Source organism: Dendrobates tinctorius, unplaced genomic scaffold, assembly GCF_039654945.1.
Source record: "Dendrobates tinctorius isolate UK_male_01 unplaced genomic scaffold, ASM3965494v1 ptg000011l, whole genome shotgun sequence".
NCBI lineage: Eukaryota > Metazoa > Chordata > Amphibia > Anura > Dendrobatidae > Dendrobates > Dendrobates tinctorius.
The window spans coordinates 7,426,169-7,446,168 of NW_027361679.1; the positions used below are offsets into that span (position 1 = coordinate 7,426,169).

A 20,000-nucleotide genomic window follows, 5' to 3' on the forward strand; every position below is an offset into this window, starting at 1 on the left:
TTCATATTTGAAAGTTTGGCCTGTAAGAATAAACTGTGATTAATGAAAATGTTTGGATTAAAACCCCTTCGTGACCGGGCCAATTTTTTAAATTCTGACCAATGTCACTTTATGTGGTCATAGCTCTGGAATGCTTCAACAAATCCCAGTGATTTTGAGATTGTTTTTTCGTGGCACATTATAATTTATGATAGTGGTAAATTTAGATTGATATATTTTGTGTTTGTTTATAAAAAATATCAGAAACTTGACAAAAATGTTAAAAAAATTGCAATTTTCAAACTTTGAATGATCCTTTTAATCCAGATAGTCATACCACAGAAAAACATTAATAAATAACATTTCCCACATGCCTGCTTTACATCAGCACCATTTTTAAAAAGCTAATTTATTTTGTTAGCCTTTTAGGAGGTTTAAAAATGTAGCAATAATTTTTCATTTTTTCAAGGAAATTTACAAAATGTATTTTTTTGCGGGACCTATCCAAGTTTGAAGTGACTTTAGGAGTGCTATATATTGGAAAACCCCAAACATGATACTATTTTAAAAACTGCACCCCCTGACATATTGAAAACTGCTGTTAGGTAGTTTATTAACCCTTCAGGTGATTTTCAGGAATTAATGCAAAGTGGTGTAGCCGGAATGAAAAAGTGTTTGTTTACCACCTAGATGTCACTAACTTCTAAACTGACCGCTGTAGCCGGGAGACTCTAAGGCCGCTATTTGGCCATGAACTGCTATGGCAAACATCAGGACCACACAATCATGATCTCGGTGTGTCAATTAGATTAAAGTGCAAGCCCACACAATCTATTAACCATTTATTTGATGTAGTCACTTTTGACAGCAGCAACTAAGGGGTTAAACAGAAATGGATGGTGCCAACACCGATCATTTGTGATACAGCAAGTTGTCAGATATAGTGGACAGCCGACAGCTGCTGGATTGTCACCTGTATGGGGATGATATTCCCTTATATCTCAGGTCAGTAAATATACTATTGGCGGTCATGAAGGGGTTAAGGGTCTCCCCAAAAAGTTCTCCTTTTAAGCATAATGTTAACAGGAAATCTGAAGGCTTTTTTTTTTTTTATTTAGTGCCATTTACCGCAACCCCATCTGTGACATTATACAAATCTACACCTGGAGTGTGCTCCTCATGTGTGACATTTCTTGAAGAAGTGATACCAATCTGTAAAGCACTCATTCAGGAATAAATACACCGACCAGGAAGTTGTGACGTGACAAATTTTTTTTAGGGTCTGACTCTCATAATGAAATCCTCCTTTCTAATTACAAGCAATGACAAATAGACGATAGCCTCCTAAGTAACCTTTTGACGAAAGCTCCTTCCGATAATGTTTCTACTTGTGTTAATAATATTTGTTTAAAGGGTTTCACCATGTTTTATATACATCAAGTTTATTTAACGTTCTAATATACTATGTTTTTCTTTTCTTAACCCCTGATAGACTGTCACAATTCCACCACTCATCGTATCTTTCTTTTCTTTTTGTTAAAGTAATTTTTATCAAGGGGTTTTTTTCATACATAATGAGTAAGGGGAAGACAAAAGAGATGCATTCTAATGTAGTTATAGCAAAAAAATAACAACTTGTCAACCAGGCTGTCTAAAGGAGGGAAAGGAAGGATAATAAAGGTTTAGAGGATAGCTGGGAGAGGAACAGGTAAGTAAAAGGGGTGGAAAGGAATATGGAGGGTAAAGGAACAAAAGAAAAAAAAAAAGAGGGAGAGAACAAAGATAATCTGAAACATAATAAACACGCAATATAAATTAACACGTATAATACACACAGAGTAATAAATACTGGCTAAATATCAAGTTTTGGCAGATGTCAAGTTGTTTGCTTAGGAAGGGTAAGTTGAGCTCCCTCTCGACCATCTAGCGACATATTTAGGAAGAGTTGTTTTTTCAAAGCAAATGCTAATATGAAGGAGCTGTGGGCAAAGACTTTAATAATAATATGATTTATAGTTGGAATGTTAGTTTTCCATTTAGTACCACTCTCATTGTATCTTTGATGCAATGAGTGACAGTTCATCCGTCCAATCTGGGGCAGGGGAGTGCTAAGCTATCAGCATTGTGGTTGTCGGCTCAGCCTTCCAATCTGGGGATGGGGTGTGCTGAGTTGTCAGTTATGACTGACAGTCCTGTTATCCAGTCAGGGCCAGTTTCCTCCATGTGTCTCATGTCCTGGGTTATTGTTGTGTCCCATGAATGGGAACAACTTTTGTATTTTCTATGTTATGCATTGCATTCTGTTGCTAGGGAGAAGCTCTTCCCTCTGAAGTTTGTCTCTCCTGTATTTGATGATGTTAGCCGTTGCGCCTCCCTTCTTCATTATCAGTTTGCTGTAGCCATCTTTGGATGCGTGTATACTTCTCTGTTTGGAATTACTCTTTCCACCTGCTGCATTGTACTTAATTTGGGATTTTAGAGAATTTCAACTCTGTTTCTCCTGGACTCTTATTACAAGTCACTGCTAGCTGAGTTAGCACTATCTGAGGACACCTGGCAAGTGAGTACAACAATCATACAGTTATCTAAGGGATTGATGGCTAAGGATTTAGAGACTCGTACTGCCTTGAAGAGTCAGAATAGTTATTACTTTTGCTATTTAGCTAGCTGTCTGTATCTGATTGCTGCCAGTTGCAGCCTTAGCTCGGTAGTGTTTGTGTGGTCTACATTTCTGCTCTTTTTTTTTTTTTTTTCTGAGCTATTGCTACCTGACCTTATACCTTGCCTTTGACTATCCGTTTGCTTAGCCCCTTTGTCTTAATCTGCTGTGTTCCTAGAATTCTGCACTTATCCGTCAGGACACCACCAGCAGCGCTGAAGACACGTTCTGAGAGAACGCTGTCTTCCAGGCATGACAAAACCTCCAAGGTGTGACAAGCAAGCTCAGACCACGCTAACATTTTTTTGAAGATCAAAATGTAAAAGAATCCAAAACCCCCTGATGACATTGATATTGAGCTCCAGATACTCCTGCACCATCCTTTTCAGTTGTTCACAAAGACTTGTACTCTATTCTGCTGGTCTAAAAAAAAAAAATGTGTTAAATGACTCATAGAAATTGCTGTAGCGATGACCTGCTGGGTGCGATCATGTGAATTGAGCACACAGCGACCGTGCTTTCAGCAGTAGTGCATCCAGGCCGGGATAGTGGAGGAGAAATTACTTTACCACCAGGTTGAGGACGTGAGCTATGCAAGGCACGTGTGTGTGAATTTGCCGTGGCATAGGGCTGCCACCAGGATTGCACCATTACCACACACGGCCTTCCCTGACTCCAGGTATACTGGAGACAGCCATTGCTCTAACTTGGCCTGGATAACTGTCCACAACTCTTGAGCTATGTGACTACAATCTCCAAAGCATATTAATTTAAACACTGCCTGATTGCAGTGAATCTTGGCTGCGCAGTACAGAGGTAGGGGACATTCTGTCTGCACTGTTGGAATTCGTGTCTGATTAAGGAAGAGGTTGAGCGCACAGGTGGAGGCCCTAGAGAGGTGGAGGAGGCAGAAGCAGTGGAGGAAGTGTTAGATACAGAGGTTTGTCCCACAAGTCTTGGGGATTCAAAGACTTGTGCAGCAGCCCCTTGACCACCTGCCCCCACAGCCACCAGAGTCACCCAGTGCCCAGTCAGTGAGATGTAGCTCCCCTGCCCCTGTTTTCTTGTCCTGGTGTCAGTGGTGAAATGCACCCTGGCAGGCATAGATTTTTTTCAAGGAACGTGTGATGTTGTCTTCAACATGCTGGTGTAGCATGGGCACTGCTTTCTTAGAGAAATAATCGCAACTGGTACAAGGGGACTGTGATGGCCATCAACTTTCTTAAACAGTCTTTTCTTAAACCTCCACCAGGCGGAAAGGCACCATTTCCATGGCCAACAGATTGGAGATGGTGGAGTTCAAGCTCTTTACTTTGCCATGTGTAGGAGGAAACATTCTTTTATGTGACCACAACTGTAGAACCAAGGGCTGGCTGTTGTGCTGAGAGAGCAGAGTACAGAGAACAGGACAAACTGCTGGACTGTGAGTGAGGTGCAGGCGGAGATGTTATGGTGGATTGAGAAAAACGTGTTGTGCAAGGTGACATAAAAGGAGCAGTGATGTCTACTTCCATAACAACTGACTGACTGGCTCTTGTTCACCCCGACTGTGGTGGGTGGGTAAACAATTGTAGTTTGTGCAGCCAGAGACCTCTGTGTGAAGACTTGGAATGGGGTTGATGGGATGGCCGGAGGTTGGTGAGGTCCTCCAGTCCACATTTTAGAACAGTGATATTCCAAAACTAAGGCATGTTGATCTCACCTGTGCCAGTTCATGCATATAGTTGTCAAATTATTGCAATTTTTGCCTATACTGATTTTTTCTTTGCAAATTTGCAAACGTGTGTTGGGTCATCCTTTGCATTCTCAAAAATGCCCAGGCTAGGCAACCATTGCAGCCCCTGCAAACTGCACACTCACGACAGATGCTGCCCACAGCCAGAGTTGGGGCTGAAGATGCAGTGCTTGTCGTGGTTGCGTCACTTCATGTCTGTGTGGGAAGTTGCAAACTAACATCCTCATCTTCCTACACCTCCTCTGCTGAGCTACTCGGCTGCATAACCCTGGGTTGATACCAAGTGGGATCTACAACCTCATCATCATGCTCTGTGTTCTCACACTCCTCACCCTGAGAGTCACCCTCATCCTCTTCCTGCCGTGACACCACAATACAGTCCACGTGTGCCTATGGTATCTAGGTCTCATCAAGATCACCTGCACCCTTTGTGGTTAATGTCTGCTGTCAAGGGTCTGGATTCTGCCCGGACCTTACCTTGTCTGGCTCCGGATCCAACTTGAAAAAATTTGGGGCATCAGTGCAGATGCTTTGCTCCTCTGGATTCCGTGATTCTTTGGAGCAGACCTCTGATGCCCATGGAATAGAATGTGTGAACAGTTCTTCAGAATGGCCCATCTGAGGTTCCCCACAGTCATGGGCATTTAGAAATTTTTGACACGGGGGGGGGGGGAAACAAGGGTGATTGGGGTGCCACTTCTAAGGATTGTACTGTGTGTGTGTGAAGTTAAGGAGGAGGAGAGGCCACTTGATGCAGTGCTTGCCATCCACTGGAGCACATGCTCTTTCTGAGACTCATCAACAAAACGTACCATTGTGCAGCTACCAAAGAATGGGAGTCGAGTAGGCCAGCCAGTAACAGATGTTATCGGTGGTCTTTGGATAGGACAAAATGGTGTTTGTTCAGTTGAGCTTTCATTCACATTAACACCTAACTGAAGTCCACATCGAATAACAAGCCTATTCTCCCTTCCACCACAACCTTTCTTTTTTCCCACTCATGTTGTAAGTAGCCTTCCCCTCTTGCACCCTGCTGTTTCACAACCTTAGGCCCACAGCTGTCAGTCACCTGTCACTAAATGAACAATAACTATTTATTTTCTTTGATAGGCATAAGTGTTTTTCAGGCACACTAACGATATTTAAGGGGAAATGTGGCCTTCTGATTTGCCACTGAAACACAGTTTTAGCACAAACTATTTGGAGTAGCTAATTGGGCCTCGTGGCTGCAACACTATATTAGGCCTAATGATTTTTAAGTGGAAATCTGGCCTTCTGATTTATAAATACTGTATATACTTGAGTATAAGCCGAGGCACCTAATTTTGCCACAGAAAACTGGGTGAGCTTATTGACTCGAGTATAAGCTGGGTATGCATTGTCCCCTCATCCCTGTCCTGCTGTGTGTCGCTCCCCCTGTCCTGTCCTGCTCTGTGAGCCTTCCCCGGTCCTCTCATGCTCTGTGTGCTCCCCCTGTTGTATGCATGGCTCCCATGTCCCATCTTGTATGCATAGATCGGCTTCCCCGTCCCATCCTTGTATGCATGGCTTGGCTTACCCCCCCCCCATCCTCCTCACGCCGTTGCTGCACATATCTGTATCTCCGTTGTCCTGGCGTAGCAGCTCGTCATGTGGTACCGCTCATTAAGGTAATGAATATGAGCTCCACGCCTATGGGAGTGTAGAGGCATGCCTATTCACTACCTTAATGAGCGGTACCATGTGACCGCTCAGCGCAGGGGAAGAGCTGCCGCATCGGGACTACGGAGATCCAGGGATGTTCAGCGATGGCGCGAGAAGGGTGAGTATGATGTCACAGCCGTCGGCTCCTGCCACTGCTCTGCCACTCCTCTCCCCCACTGGCTTTCTGCACAGTGACTCGTGTATAAGCCAAGGGGGCCGTTTTCAGCACAAAGAATGTGCTGGAAATCTCGGCTTATACACAAGTACTGTATATACGGTAATCATAATAATTTGTGAATACACTATGGGTAAATAAAGTCAGTTTACTTAGTTGAATGGCATTGGAGTATTGCCTTTTTTTCTTGTGTTATCTATTTATCTGACTGCCTATTTATTCATCCATCTTCTATCTACAGTTTTTTTTGTTTTGTTTTTTAAATTTCTTTTCTGCACTTTTTATTTATATTCTGCTGGATTTGAAGAAATCGCACATAAAAGGAATTAGGCGTGGATTTTCTATGTTTCTAATTTATAACAGTTTGGACTACATTAAAAGAATTTGGTGACTCCATATCCTCCTACACAGTAGTATTAGTATCAGTACAATTAGCTAGGAAATTTGTATTTACACAACATTCAGTGTGTAAAGGCCCATTTACTCTTTTTGAGACATTAATGTTCTAGGGTATGTGCACATGATCAGTAAACGCTGTGGGTTGGACACTACGTACTTATGCAGCGTCCAGGTGTTACAAGAAATCCCATGTCCTCTATGCGTCCATAGACGCCCGCAGATCGATCACGCGGAGACGGACATGCATCGCTTTTCTCCAGACCGCAGCATGTCTAAATATCTTAAGGAGACACTAGCCTCTGAAAGATAAATTTCACTTGTACAATGTATTGGATGCGGTAAGTCCGCGTGGTTCAGTGATGATCGTGTGAGCTGTAAACTTTTGCATTTTACTGTTATCAAAGTTCCAGGTTAGCGATGGTCACTGCCCTTTGCTATGCTCCAGGCTGGATTTTACAGATGTTAAAAAATGTTCCTGTGCTGAGATAATCTTATAAATATGCTCCTGCTGTGTACTGTGTAATGGATTTGCCTGAGTGTGCAGGAACGTGGTCTGGTCATACCACATCTCCTGGGCAGTGGAGGACGCAAAAGAGTATACAGACTTTATAGCTAATTCTAGTAAACTCCACTTCTAAAACTCAGTTATAAAAAAAAAAAAAATAGGTGATCAGGTTTAGGGGCACTGTAGGGGTTCTCCCCTTAACAATTGAGTGCACTTAAGGATGGAACCCATACAGTGCCCCTAACCCATATTATATATTTATAAATTTTATTTTAGGTTAAAAATGATCTATTTAGCACAAACCGACATATTGACATATCCAATCACTCCCTGACTGGTATGCAAAATGTAGACCAAGAAACCGAGACAACTCCTATACTCAATGCTTCCTATAGAGAAATGGGGTATAACTTCCCAAAATCATAAATCACAAGTTACTTGTTTCATGAAAAAACATGTGCAATCTTTATTCAAAAATACAAAAACATGAAAGCGTAATAAAAATTCAATAATATTGATGAATCAGCGGTGATGACACAATGGACAACAAAAGCAGCACCATGCAATTCTATGTAAGTGGTATGTAGCCGCACTTTCACAGAGCATCATATAAATACCTATGTGGTTATCACACTGTCCACCAGGACATGTCCCTGATAGGAGGCGCAATAAAAGAAGCTCCAAATACAGATCAGTAATCTCAGAAATCTGAAAAAATAGTAAATACTAAGGAGCAACGACCATGTCATACCCCAAATGGGCACAGAAACATTAGGTGGACAGGTCCAGTAGAGTGGCTAGTGCTGATGAAAAGTGCTACAATAGTGCTCACCCATATGGGACATAGGTGCAGGGTGTGCTGGGTCCACAGCCCCAACGCATGTTTCATGCTATGGGCTTCTTTGGGGGGCGTGTGTGGGTTGCTGGGCGAACCTTTAAAGTAGCTTCACAGCTGAATGTAATTAACACCGCTCTATGGAGCGCATGGGGGGGGCAGGTCCCGGGCCTCTGTAACGCCACATCCGGCCATCCCAACATCAGAAGGGTCAAGGAAAAGTTTCCTGTGACGTCATTGACCCCTCCATGTTGATTGGTGTGCACACAAAAGCTTACCATTAACACACAGGAAAATACATCCTATAAATACTGCTTCAGTGATAGATCCAGACTGCAGGATATTATTCAAATGTACTGATGTAATCCGTTCAGTATCCATCCAAGTCTCCATGATTGCATGTGCGATCCCAGACAAGTGATGTGAAGAAGATGTAGCGAGGTGAAAGTCCTCCAACTTATAAGAAAGGTTCCTTAGCAGAGATTATATATATATATATATATATATATATATATATATATATATATATACACTCACTGGCCACTTTATTAGGTACACCTGTCCAACTGTGTGTTAAGACTTAATTTCTAATCAGCCAATCACATGGCGGCAACTCAGTGCATTTAGGCATGTAGACATGGTCAAGACAATCTCCTGCAGTTCAAACCGAGCATCAGTATGGGGAAGAAAGGTGATTTGAGTGCCTTTGAACGTGGCATGATTGTTGGTGCCAGAAGGGCTGGTCTGAGTATTTCAGAAACTGCTGATCTACTGGGATTTTCACGCACAACCATCTCTAGGGTTTACAGAGAATGGTCCGAAAAAGAAAAAAAATCCAGTGAGCGGCAGTTCTGTGGCCGGAAATGCCTTGTTGATGCCAGAGGTCAGAGGAGAATGGGCAGACTGGTTCGAGCTGATAGAAAGGCAACAGTGACTCAAATTGCCACCCGTTACAACCAAGGTAGGCAGAAGAGCATCTCTGAACGCACAGTGCGTCGAACTTTGAGGCAGATGGGCTACAGCAGCAGAAGACCACACTGGGTGCCACTCCTCTCAGCTAAGAACAGGAAACTGAGGCTACAATTTGCACAAGCTCATCGAAATTGGACAGTAGAAGATTGGAAAAACGTTGCCTGGTCTGATGAGTCTCGATTTCTGCTGCGACATTCGGATGGTAGGGTCAGAATTTGGCGTAAACAACATGAAAGCATGGATCCATCCTGCCTTGTATCAACGGTTCAGGCTGGTGGTGGTGGTGTCATGGTGTGGGGAATTTTTTCTTGGCACTCTTTGGGCCCCTTGGTACCAATTGAGCATCGTTGCAACGCCACAGCCTACCTGAGTATTGTTGCTGACCATGTCCATCCCTTTATGACCACAATGTACCCAACATCTGATGGCTACTTTCAGCAGGATAATGCGCCATGTCATAAAGCTCGAATCATCTCAGATTGGTTTCTTGAACATGACAATGAGTTCACTGTACTCAAATGGCCTCCTCAGTCACCAGATCTCAATCCAATAGAGCATCTTTGGGATGTGGTGGAACGGGAGATTCGCATCAGGGATGTGCAGCCGACAAATCTGCGCCAACTGTGTGATGCCATCATGTCAATATGGTCCAAAATCTCTGAGGAATGCTTCCAGCACCTTGTTGAATCTCTGCCACGAAGAATTGAGGCAGTTCTGAAGGCAAAAGGGGGTCCAACCCCTTACTAGCATGGTGTACCTAATAAAGTGGCCAGTGAGTGTGTATATATATATATATATATATATTTATAATTTTGAATGTAAAAAGGAATAAAAAAATTAAACAGCAACAAAATTAAAAACAAGAGACACAAACAGAAGGAAACAGCTCAGCTGCTAAATTATAATTATCTTATGGGCCTGTGCCCATGTTTCACATTTGTCACAGATTTGTTACTTTTTTTTTTTTTTTTTTTTTCCTTCTGTGCAGCAGGGTTTCCTGATGCCAGCAAAGTGAATGAGAATCCTGAAGTCTCATGCGCAAGTTACTTATTTTTGACTAGCAGATTTAAATCTGCAGCACACCAATTCTTTTTAATGAGTGGGATAAATTTGCATCAAAAAGCATGTAAAAAATGCCTTAAAGTTAGCAAAAATGCACCTATTTTAAGCAGCATTTTAACTGCCAAGAGATGCAGAAAAATCCTGAACATGTGCACATACCCTATTTTAGATTTATATATATTTTCTGTATGGAAAAGCAGCTAAAACACTTCAAAAAGTACTTGCTGTAAGTAGCTATGTAAAAATTAGAAGACAGCCTAGAAGTTTTTAAATTGTCTTAATTTTTTGGATAGCATGTAAATAAGCAAGTTTGCAAATAGACTTTTTTTCTAGCTGCTGTCATTCTTCTGCATTGGGAGTTTTTGTCTTCTATAGTGCAGAGCTCCTTTTCATGGAGCTGGGCCTTTTGAGCCAGAACATTCCAGGATGGAGGTTAAGGCCAGGGTCACACTAGAGAGAAATACGGACAAGTGAGAGGCGTAAAAACAATGTATTGCACACAGACCAATGATTCTCTATGGGGCAGCTCCCATCAGCCGTATATTTCTTGGCCGTATTTTACGGGCCGAGACAATCGCAGCATGCTGCGATTGTCAGCGTATTCCAGCCACAATATGCCAATGCAAGTGTGAGGGCGCAAAAATACGGATTACACACGGACCAGGCGTGTGACTTGCGAGAAATACGCACCTGGTGTCCTTTAACAAAAGTCGGCAATTCAGTGCGCGATACAGTAAAATCACACTTACATGTTTAATAAAGAAGCAAAAGAATAGATATATACACAGAAAATATACATATATACAAGAAAAATAGGCAGCACTCCAAATTAAATGTGAAAAAAGTGGATACTTTACTGATCCTCAGGTGGCGACATGTCGACGGTGACCCGTCTTTATTTGTTAAAAGCAAAGTTCACAGTATATTGTTCATATGAAAGTAATTGTTCTCTCCTCGTGAGACAAGCGAGGCGGCTGGAGAAGAGTTCTCTTCACTTGCTATTGGAGGAAGTGCTATGCGCAGGCCAAGAAATATTACATGATGGAGATACCTTCGCAGATTGGCTCTCCGTGGAAACACACTAAAGTGTGGAAGTACTCAGTTTTGAGCCTACTGATCCCTTTCGCACAGGGTAGGTTAAACAAAGTCAGTGGCGTGGCAGCCACGTGGATCTGGTCCTGGCTAGAAGCAAATGGGATCACCAGCTTGCCAGAGAGCACATGTGCAGCATTATCTCTCCTGACTGATGAGGCTCACTCCCAGTGGCGTAACTACAAAGTTATGGGCCCCGGTGCAAACTTTCAAATGGGGGCCCCCATGCCAAAATACACGCGTGGCTCTGCTCCGTACACCTCGTACACGCGTGGCTCTGCTCCGTACACCTCGTACACACGTGGCTCTGCTCCGTACACCTCGTACACGCGTGGCTCTGCTCCGTACACCTCGTACACGCGTGGCTCTGCTCCGTACACCTCGTACACGCGTGGCTCTGCTCCGTACACCTCGTACACGCGTGGCTCTGCTCCGTACACCTCGTGAACCCCCTCCTGACCCCACACACAAACTTGCCCTCATCCAGCACGATGACAGCCAGCACAGCAGAGTCCTGCATACACGGAGGCTCCTGATCATGTGACCCCCTGACTCCTCCCCTCCTGTGACCTCATCACAGGTCCTGTGCGCACAGAGCAGCTATCGCATCAGGCCAATTGCAGCCTGACAGCCAATCAAAGCATGGAGTTGCACAGCCAATGAGCAGCTGCGACCGAGATAGTCACGCCCCTGCTCACTCCTTTGTGGAGGAGATTATGTGAAGAAAAATGTTCCCACAATGTGGACTGGTATGGAAACTATGCTGGGAGCATTAGTGTCTGCTTTCCCTGCCTTCCTAGGCAGCTTGAACTGAACTCAACTGGAGGAGGTTCCTCCCAGCCGTTTCTATGGCAGCTTGTGAGAATATTCCTTTAAGTTTCATATACATACATTGGCCAGTAGATGGCAGCTAAGCACATATATGAATCGTCGGTATACAATGCAGTGTATTACATCCCCTAACTCACAGTGCCCAAACTGATTCTGACACACTAGAACAAATCTACTGCCACAAGACAACTGTCTCATTCAGCAGCAGTAGAATGGGTACTGGGATACCACAACCGGACACACAAGCAGCAGACCTGGCAAACGCACCAGAACCAAGAAACCACAGTGCAACTACAGGAACTAAGGTGAACAATGATAAACCGAGCACAGGCACCAAAGCATGGACCTCCTCAGAACCACAGCACCACTGACCTTAACCACCCATCACAAACTGAAAATAATCAGCAACAAATGGAGGAAATGGCAGGTTTATAGCTGCCTCCCAGCAGGCACCTGACCACACTGGGGCAAGTCCAAAGCCCCAGACCACAAAGAAAACTGAGGAGGGGAGAGAAGACTGGAGGGAACTTCCCATCATCTGAATGCAGCAGCAGGTACGGCATCCCGCACCCGCTGGTAGAAGCTAACACCTGGGTACAGCATAATCGCTGAGAGCAGGAGTGCATCTCCTAGAATGCGATATCCTGCCTGAGTGAGCATCCCACAAGCTCTGCCCCCCAGAGCTGACACCTCGCCCCTCATGGCCAATGAAGGGTGACAGGAAACCCACCAGCTGGAGTCCGCCAAGGAGCGTGATGAGCTTTCTCAGGTTCGGAGCTACCAATCATGACAGTATAAATGTATTTAAAAATGTTGACCATATATATTATTATTATAGCGCCATTTATTCCATGTGAAAAGGCTACATAATAAAAAAAACAGGTACAATAATCATGAACAATACAAGTCACCAGCTGGTACAGAAGGAGAGAGGACCCTGCCCACGAGGGCTCAAAATCTAAGAGACCACTTTCAAATGTTCAGTTTGTCTGATTTTTCTTTTTATAGTGTAACGTTCCACCATGTGAGTGGACGGGGATTACTCACTTTGCAGGCCTTGGAGGTAAACACTGGCACGCTCAGGGTTAAATGAGTCCATTTGGTTTATTTATTCACCAGTATGTAGCAGCCATTACTGTTGTGAGCTCATTTTCTCGTTCACCTTTGATGTCCGATGAACTCCCTCTGCTGGTGAAAGGAGGTGGTGAAACTGATTTGGATGGGAGAAACCTGTCATCTGAACAGGTGGATTGCGATTGGACATCCGGAATCTCTGAGTGGATATAAGGCAGCCGACGCCCTGTAGGGTTGCTGGTGATTTCTCTGCTCTGAGCTCTGGCCTCCAGTTCAGTTTTGCTCTGTTATTGTACCATGAGATTTTGTCTGATTTGCTTGGTTTTGTGTTCTGCTAGCCCCAGCTGGGGCTCTGCTGAATTTCCATTTTTGTCCCTGATTGGTTAAATCTCTTTTGCTCTGTCTTCAGAATATATCGGAGTGCTGATATAGGGATTTTGAAGTCCTAGTGACTTCAGGGCCGTTTTTCCTATCAGATGTGTTGGGACATTTTTGGTAGGGTTTTTGCGGATTTCAGCCATCATCTTTTCTGTCCTTTCCTATCTAGTTGGGCCCCATCGTTTCCTCTGCCTGTCTTTCTGTCTGTGTTTGTGTTTTCATCTGTTTTCACTGACAATACATGTTGAGGGCTGTCTATTGCTTTGGGGTCTGCTGTGGGGCAGTTTAGATTTCCCCTTTCTTTCTTTAGGCTTATTTAATTCTCCGGCTGTGAAGAGGTGTCTAGGACCACCGTAGGAACGCTCCACGGCTACTGTTAGTTGTTGTGAATAGGATCAGGGGTCTGCAATCCGCTAGCTACCAACCTCTTCGGTTTTCTGGACTTAGCTTGCATTTTTGTTTTTTCCTCCTCCGGTGACTCATTCATAACACATTACACTGTCTGTTACACATTCAGCTTTACCAAAGTGAACACAGTATCTCACTGACCCCGGTCAGTATAACACGGACACCTGTTCGTTGCCTGCTGGTATCGGCCCCACAGGTTCCTGGATGCCGCTTATCTTCAGAGGTATCCCGTAACCATAGAACAACATACAGTCTCTTCCTTGAAAATACTTCTCACTGACCCCGGTCAGTATAATACACGGTTGTCAAGTCCGTTACCTGTTGGATCACCACACAGGTTCTCGGATGCCTCTTAACCTCAGAGGTATCCCATAAATATCCGTTCACACCCAGTCTCTTTCTGACCCCGGTCAGTATCACACGGTTTTCAAGACCGTTACCTGTTGGCCACGCAGGTTCCCGGATCCCTCTTATGTGCAGAGGTATCCTGAACACATTTCTCACTGACGCCGGTCAGTATCACACGGTTTTCAAGACCGTCCGTTCCTTTTGGCTCGGAGTTGCCGGCACCGCTTCCCAAGGCTATGCGACGTCCGAGCTTGGAACATGGGAGCTCTGTCTGGGCTGACAGACTCCAACACACTCTCACATGTGCAACACACCATCCTTAGCCTGTAACCACTCCCTGTTACCTACCACATAGCTAGTCACATGTTCATGACCTCATCACAGGTCCTGCAGATTCACAACCACACACATATCTTCAGACAAAACGGGGTACAGTGAACCCCCTCACCAAAGAGTGAGGCACATGGGTAGCCAGAACCTCCCAACTCTCAAAGCTACCCGTAGCCCGTACCCAAATATGAACAACTACTACTTAAAAATCTACATACACTTATGAATAACACTCCGGGCTACATCACAGGGAGCTGCCATCCCTGTGACACATACCTTCCATTAACCACTTGACCACCAGTCACACCACAATAGGTAAATTTTTGAGTAAAATATAATTTGTTCTTTTAGTCTATAAACTTCTGACAACTTGTCTCCGAATTTCCAAGCAATAAATTTTGTATTTTTTTTATCTGACAAAGAAAAATGTTAAAGTGCTTTCAGATTTCAAACAATGCAAAGAAAACAAGTTCATAATCATTTAGAAACAACAATACTAATGTTTTAACTCGGGAACAGTTCAGAAATCAATATTTTGTGGAATAACCATGATTTTTAAAAACGGCTTTCATGCGTCTTGGCATGCTTGCCACTAGAGATGAGCGACTTTGCCCTTTTTAGGGTCGAGTCATGAAACCCAACATTCTCAAAAGTCGAGTCGAATGAAATCGGCGGACTATCGGGAAAAGTCGATGGTCCGACTGAAACACAAAACCCAAGGCAAGTCAATGGGGAAGCAAAGTCGGCAGGGAGTGTAGGACAGTACATGCCGGACAGCTTTTTTTAAAGTGCACGAAAACACTCTCTCGACGCTGCACATGTCATCTTGTTGCCCACAGTGTGCATCCTTGCTCAATGGCTGAAAAAAGTCACGTGCAAGCATTTTGGGAAATCCGACTTTGGCGCTCGTTTTGCCGACCACATGGCCGACTTCACGCTGTGGTCGGGTTTCGGTCGGCGAAACCCGACTTTGCCATAAGTCGACGACTTATGAATCTGGCCGACCTGTTTCGCTCAACTCTACTTGCCACCAGTCTTTCACACTGCTTCTGACGCAAAAATGTAAGCAGTTCTTTGATGGCTTGTGACTATCCATCATCCTCTTGATTATATTCCAGAGGTTTTTAATGGGATTCAGGCCTGGAGATTGGGCTGCCCATGACAAGGTTTTGATGTGGTGGTCTCTTAATTTTTGCCAGAACTGTATATATAATCCATTCAATGAATGATGTATCAAACAGATAACTGTTCTCCACTGTGCCGTGACTGTACATTAAATTGTTTTAATTTTTATTTCATAATGAAAATGTAATTTATCAGAGAAATATGCTTCTTTCACCTCCTGGACTGAACTTTTACTTTCAATTCATGGGTAAAATCTTTATTCCGTGAAGACAGCCTTCCCATCACTGAGATAAGAGATGAAATTTGGTGCTTTTAAAATTCTATGGAGGAAAGAGGAGCTAGAGGCACACAGATTTCCTCTGCAAGTTCTCCTGAAACAGATACAGTTCTCCAACTTGATAAGCATCCGCTGTCCTCTCCTTTTTCCTAATGTCTGCAATGGAAAACAGGGCAGATCTCCTATCTTTCATGGAAATATCAATCCATTAGCACTTTCTGAGGCCTCACAGGGTTCTCTGTATTCGCAGAGTTCGTGGGGTTTTCCCACAATCCTGTATGAGTTTTGTTAATCCTCTCATCCCTGGTAGGATGTAAAGTATTTTTAGTCTCTACCGAGAACCTGCACTGGAACTAATAAGTCCTCTGCTTTGATATGGATACGTGACCTTTAACTGTTAATTAACCTGGCTTTTACAACCCACTTTTTGCCAATAGATGTTTTAACATTGGTTCATTGACATTTAAACCTGTAATATATTAGTTGTAATTGTGTATGTTCTATAAAGATTTAAATATGAAAACTACAGGAACATCAGAAACACCAGTCCTTTTACACTGGAGCACAAATATACTTCTTTATTATAGCCAAAAATAAGCATAAGAAGCCCAGTGATGAATGATCCGTCATTGATATGATTCCTGTTGCACGCTAAATTAGAAGGAATCATTCTGAGTCATATTACTAGGATATATTACTTTATATTTGAAAAACATAACCTGAATTATGATCATTTTAATATATTATAAGGCTTTTCTTTTAAGCATTAAAAGGGTGCTGACACTTGAACACCCACTGATCATCTGACTGAGGAGAGCATGTCAAGTCCTCTGTTTACAAAGCACAGCGCCTTACATTTGGTAGTGGCTATATATGGTATTGCAGGGCAGGGCTGTGGAGTTGGAGTCGTGGAGTCTGAGTTGGAGTCGGTGTCATGGAAATTGAGAATTTGTTGGAGTCGGTGGTTTGGCTTACCGACTCCACAGCCCTGGTATGAGGGAGTCGTGGAGTCGGATTTGGATTCGGTGTCATTTAAATTGAGGAGTCGGAGGTTTGGCTTACCGACTCCACAGCCCTGTCAATGCAGGGACAGTGCTTTAGAGCAGGGTTCCCCAACTCCAGTCCTCAAGGCCCACCAACAGGTCATGTTTTCAGGATTTCCCTTGTATTCTACAGGTGATGCAATTATCACCTGGGCAATACATATTACATACAATTCTTGTGCAGAGCAATGGTAGGAATTGTGTCCATGGGGTCTAAAAATAGGCCATTAGAGCTACATTTGGAGGTTGGGGATGAATGCACTACTCAAGACTTAACCCCAAGTTATCATCTTTGTCACCAGCTAATATGGATATTTGGGACTCTTATGTCTTGGTAAACTAAGCTAATCAATTGCATTTCTGACATTACTGCACCTGTTTTACTGTGGACAGGATTTAGGCCAAGTTCACACTGGGTGTTTTTGCTGCTTTTTTATGCAATTTTTCAGCTGCTTTTTAAAGTACTAGCAAAGACTATAAGATCTCTGAAATCTCATGCAAACAAATTTTTTTTGTCCTCAGTATTTTGTGCTTTGCATGGTTTTTTGGAGGTAGAAAATGTCACTTCTTTCAGCATTTTTTCAGCGTTTTTTCACCTATTGAATGAAGACAAAAAAACAGCAAAACCACCACCAAAAACGCAGCCAAGCAATCAAGTTTTGCTGCAGGAAAAAAAGTAGCAAAAATGCCCAGTGTGAACTTACCCTTAGTGATCAGATACCTGATGAATGGTAGCAGAAATAGACTATCCTATACTTAAGCTACATTCCCACAATGAGTTTTTGCTGAGTTTTTTATTCGAAAAATTGAAAGTAATTTATTTTACTTAATGGGTGCAGAATATCTGAAACCTCAAAAACTCACCAAAACCTCATTTTGGGAGCATTGTGATTTTATTGCAGAAATTTCTGTGAAGCAAGTCCATTCATGTGAGTATTGTTGTTTCAGATGAATGGGACAGATGCCAAACTTTCTGCTACAATAGCCACAGCAAATAAGCAGTGTGTGAGTATAACCTTATACGAAGGCAACCTGCACAGACCAATGGGCAAATGGTTCACTCATTATTTGCAGCAATTTTCATTTTTGCATGTGCAATTTTTCCTCCCCTTTGTCCAAGACCAAGAGCCATAATATTTTTATTTTCCCATCAACACATCAATATTGGGGCTTATTTTTGTGGGATAAGTTGCAGTTTTGATAGACACCATCCATTTTAACATTAAAAAATGGTGCTGGAAAATGGAAAAATAAGTGGGGTGAAATGTTGAAAAAAATGCAATTTCACCATTGTTTTGGGAATTTTGCTTTAGGCTGTGTGCCCACGTAGCGTTTTTTAAGCATTTCCGCAGCGTTTTTAAACGTGCGATTCTGCCGCGAAAATGCTTAGGAAAAGCATTCCAATCAATTAAAATTGAAACCCACATGTTGTACCAATGGTGCGTTTTTACCGCTGCAGAATCGCTTAGCGGTAAAAAATGCAGCATGTTCATTAATTTTGCAGAATCGCTTGCGATTCCGCATGCCATCAATTGTATGAGCAAAAATGCATGGGAAAACACTTGACAAACGCTTAAAAAAGCGCGTCAAAAACTGCATGCGTTCTCCAGGGAGCAGGGTGTGCGATTCTGCTCAGGAATATTCTGCTTCAGAATCGCTACGTGGGCACATAGCCTTAAAGATATTCACTGTATGGTAAAAGTCACCTGGAAACATGATTTTCCAAGTCAGTGTGATTACATTGATACAAAACTTCCACAAAAAAAATTCATAGTTAAAGAGCTGAATTTTTTTTTTTTTTTTTTTTTTTTTTAATTTTGTAAAAAAAAAAAAAAAGAGAGAATTGGTTAATATTGCCATTTTCCAAGATCTATAACAATTTTAATTTTTCCATCAATTGAACTGTGGCAAGCTGACTGTTTTCATAGACGCCAATTTAAGGTACTATGACATTTGATTTTTTTTTTTTTTGTTATAGCTTTTTTTTTTTTTTTTTTTGTGAAGTGTGATGACCAAAAAAACATAGTGCTGGCATTTGATTTCTTTTCTCTTCACCTACAGCTCTGGCAAAAATTAAGAGACCACTTCCAAATGCTCAGTTTGTCTGATTTTTCTCTTTATAGGTATATTTTTGCGTAAAATGTAAATTGTTCTTTTAGTCGACAAACTTCTGACAACCTGTCTCCGAATTTCCAAGGAATAAATTTTGTTGTTTTTTTTTCTGAAAAGGAGAAATGGTCAAAATTAAAAAAAAGTGCTTTCAGACCTCAAATAATGCAAAGAAAACAAGTTCATAATCATTTTCTTTTTTGAAATATCATATAATGATATCATTCAATTGTGTGTCACATAAGGATTCTCTTAGTACTTTTGCTTCCCCCTGACCCCGCACCTCTCATGCATAAATACCTTTTTTACATCGGTTCAAATGTATGTAAATTGCCACGGTCCGGTCTGATGGGCGGGGCTTATTCGCCTGCTCCCCCCTCCCTGTCTTGCTCTACGCATTTCTTCTTTCTTCCTGCGTTCATGTAATGTTTCAGCGCTTGCGCATTGCAAAGGCCTCCGGCGCTTGTGCAGTATGCTTTGCCCAACTGTGGGCAAAGCATATAATCGTTACTGCGCATGCGCCAATGTTTTTCAGCGCTGTCTATGTTCGGCTTCCTCAGCTTCCGGGGTACGCAGGGCTTTACTAGGCAGCCGACGTCCAGGAAGTGTGTCATGCATGTGAAGACTTCCGGGGCATAGACAGCACTGAAAAATACCGGCACATGCGCAATAGCTATTTTATGCCCCACAGTTGGGCAAAGAATACTGCGCAAGCGCTGGCTGCCTTTTCAATGCGCAAGCGCTGAAAAACAACGGCATCTGTGATATTCACAGATGAAGTTACGTTCAGCAAGCCTAGGTGGGGGATGAAAGAAGGCAAATAAGCCCCGCCCACCGGACCGTGGCAATTTACATACATCTGAACCGATATAAAAAAGGTATTCATGCATGAAAGGTGCGGGATCAGGGGGAATCAAAAGTACTGAGAATCCTTATGTGACACACAATTGTGTGATATCATTATATCTCAAAAAAGGGGTT

The 20,000-nt window shown here is 42.9% G+C and overlaps 1 protein-coding gene across 2 annotated transcripts in view; it reads left to right on the top strand.

Moving 5' to 3' along the window:
- DAPP1 (dual adaptor of phosphotyrosine and 3-phosphoinositides 1) overlaps positions 1-20,000 on the top strand; it is a 169,274-nt gene that overhangs the window by 58,117 nt on the left and 91,157 nt on the right. The gene's annotated exons all lie outside the window — the stretch shown is intronic.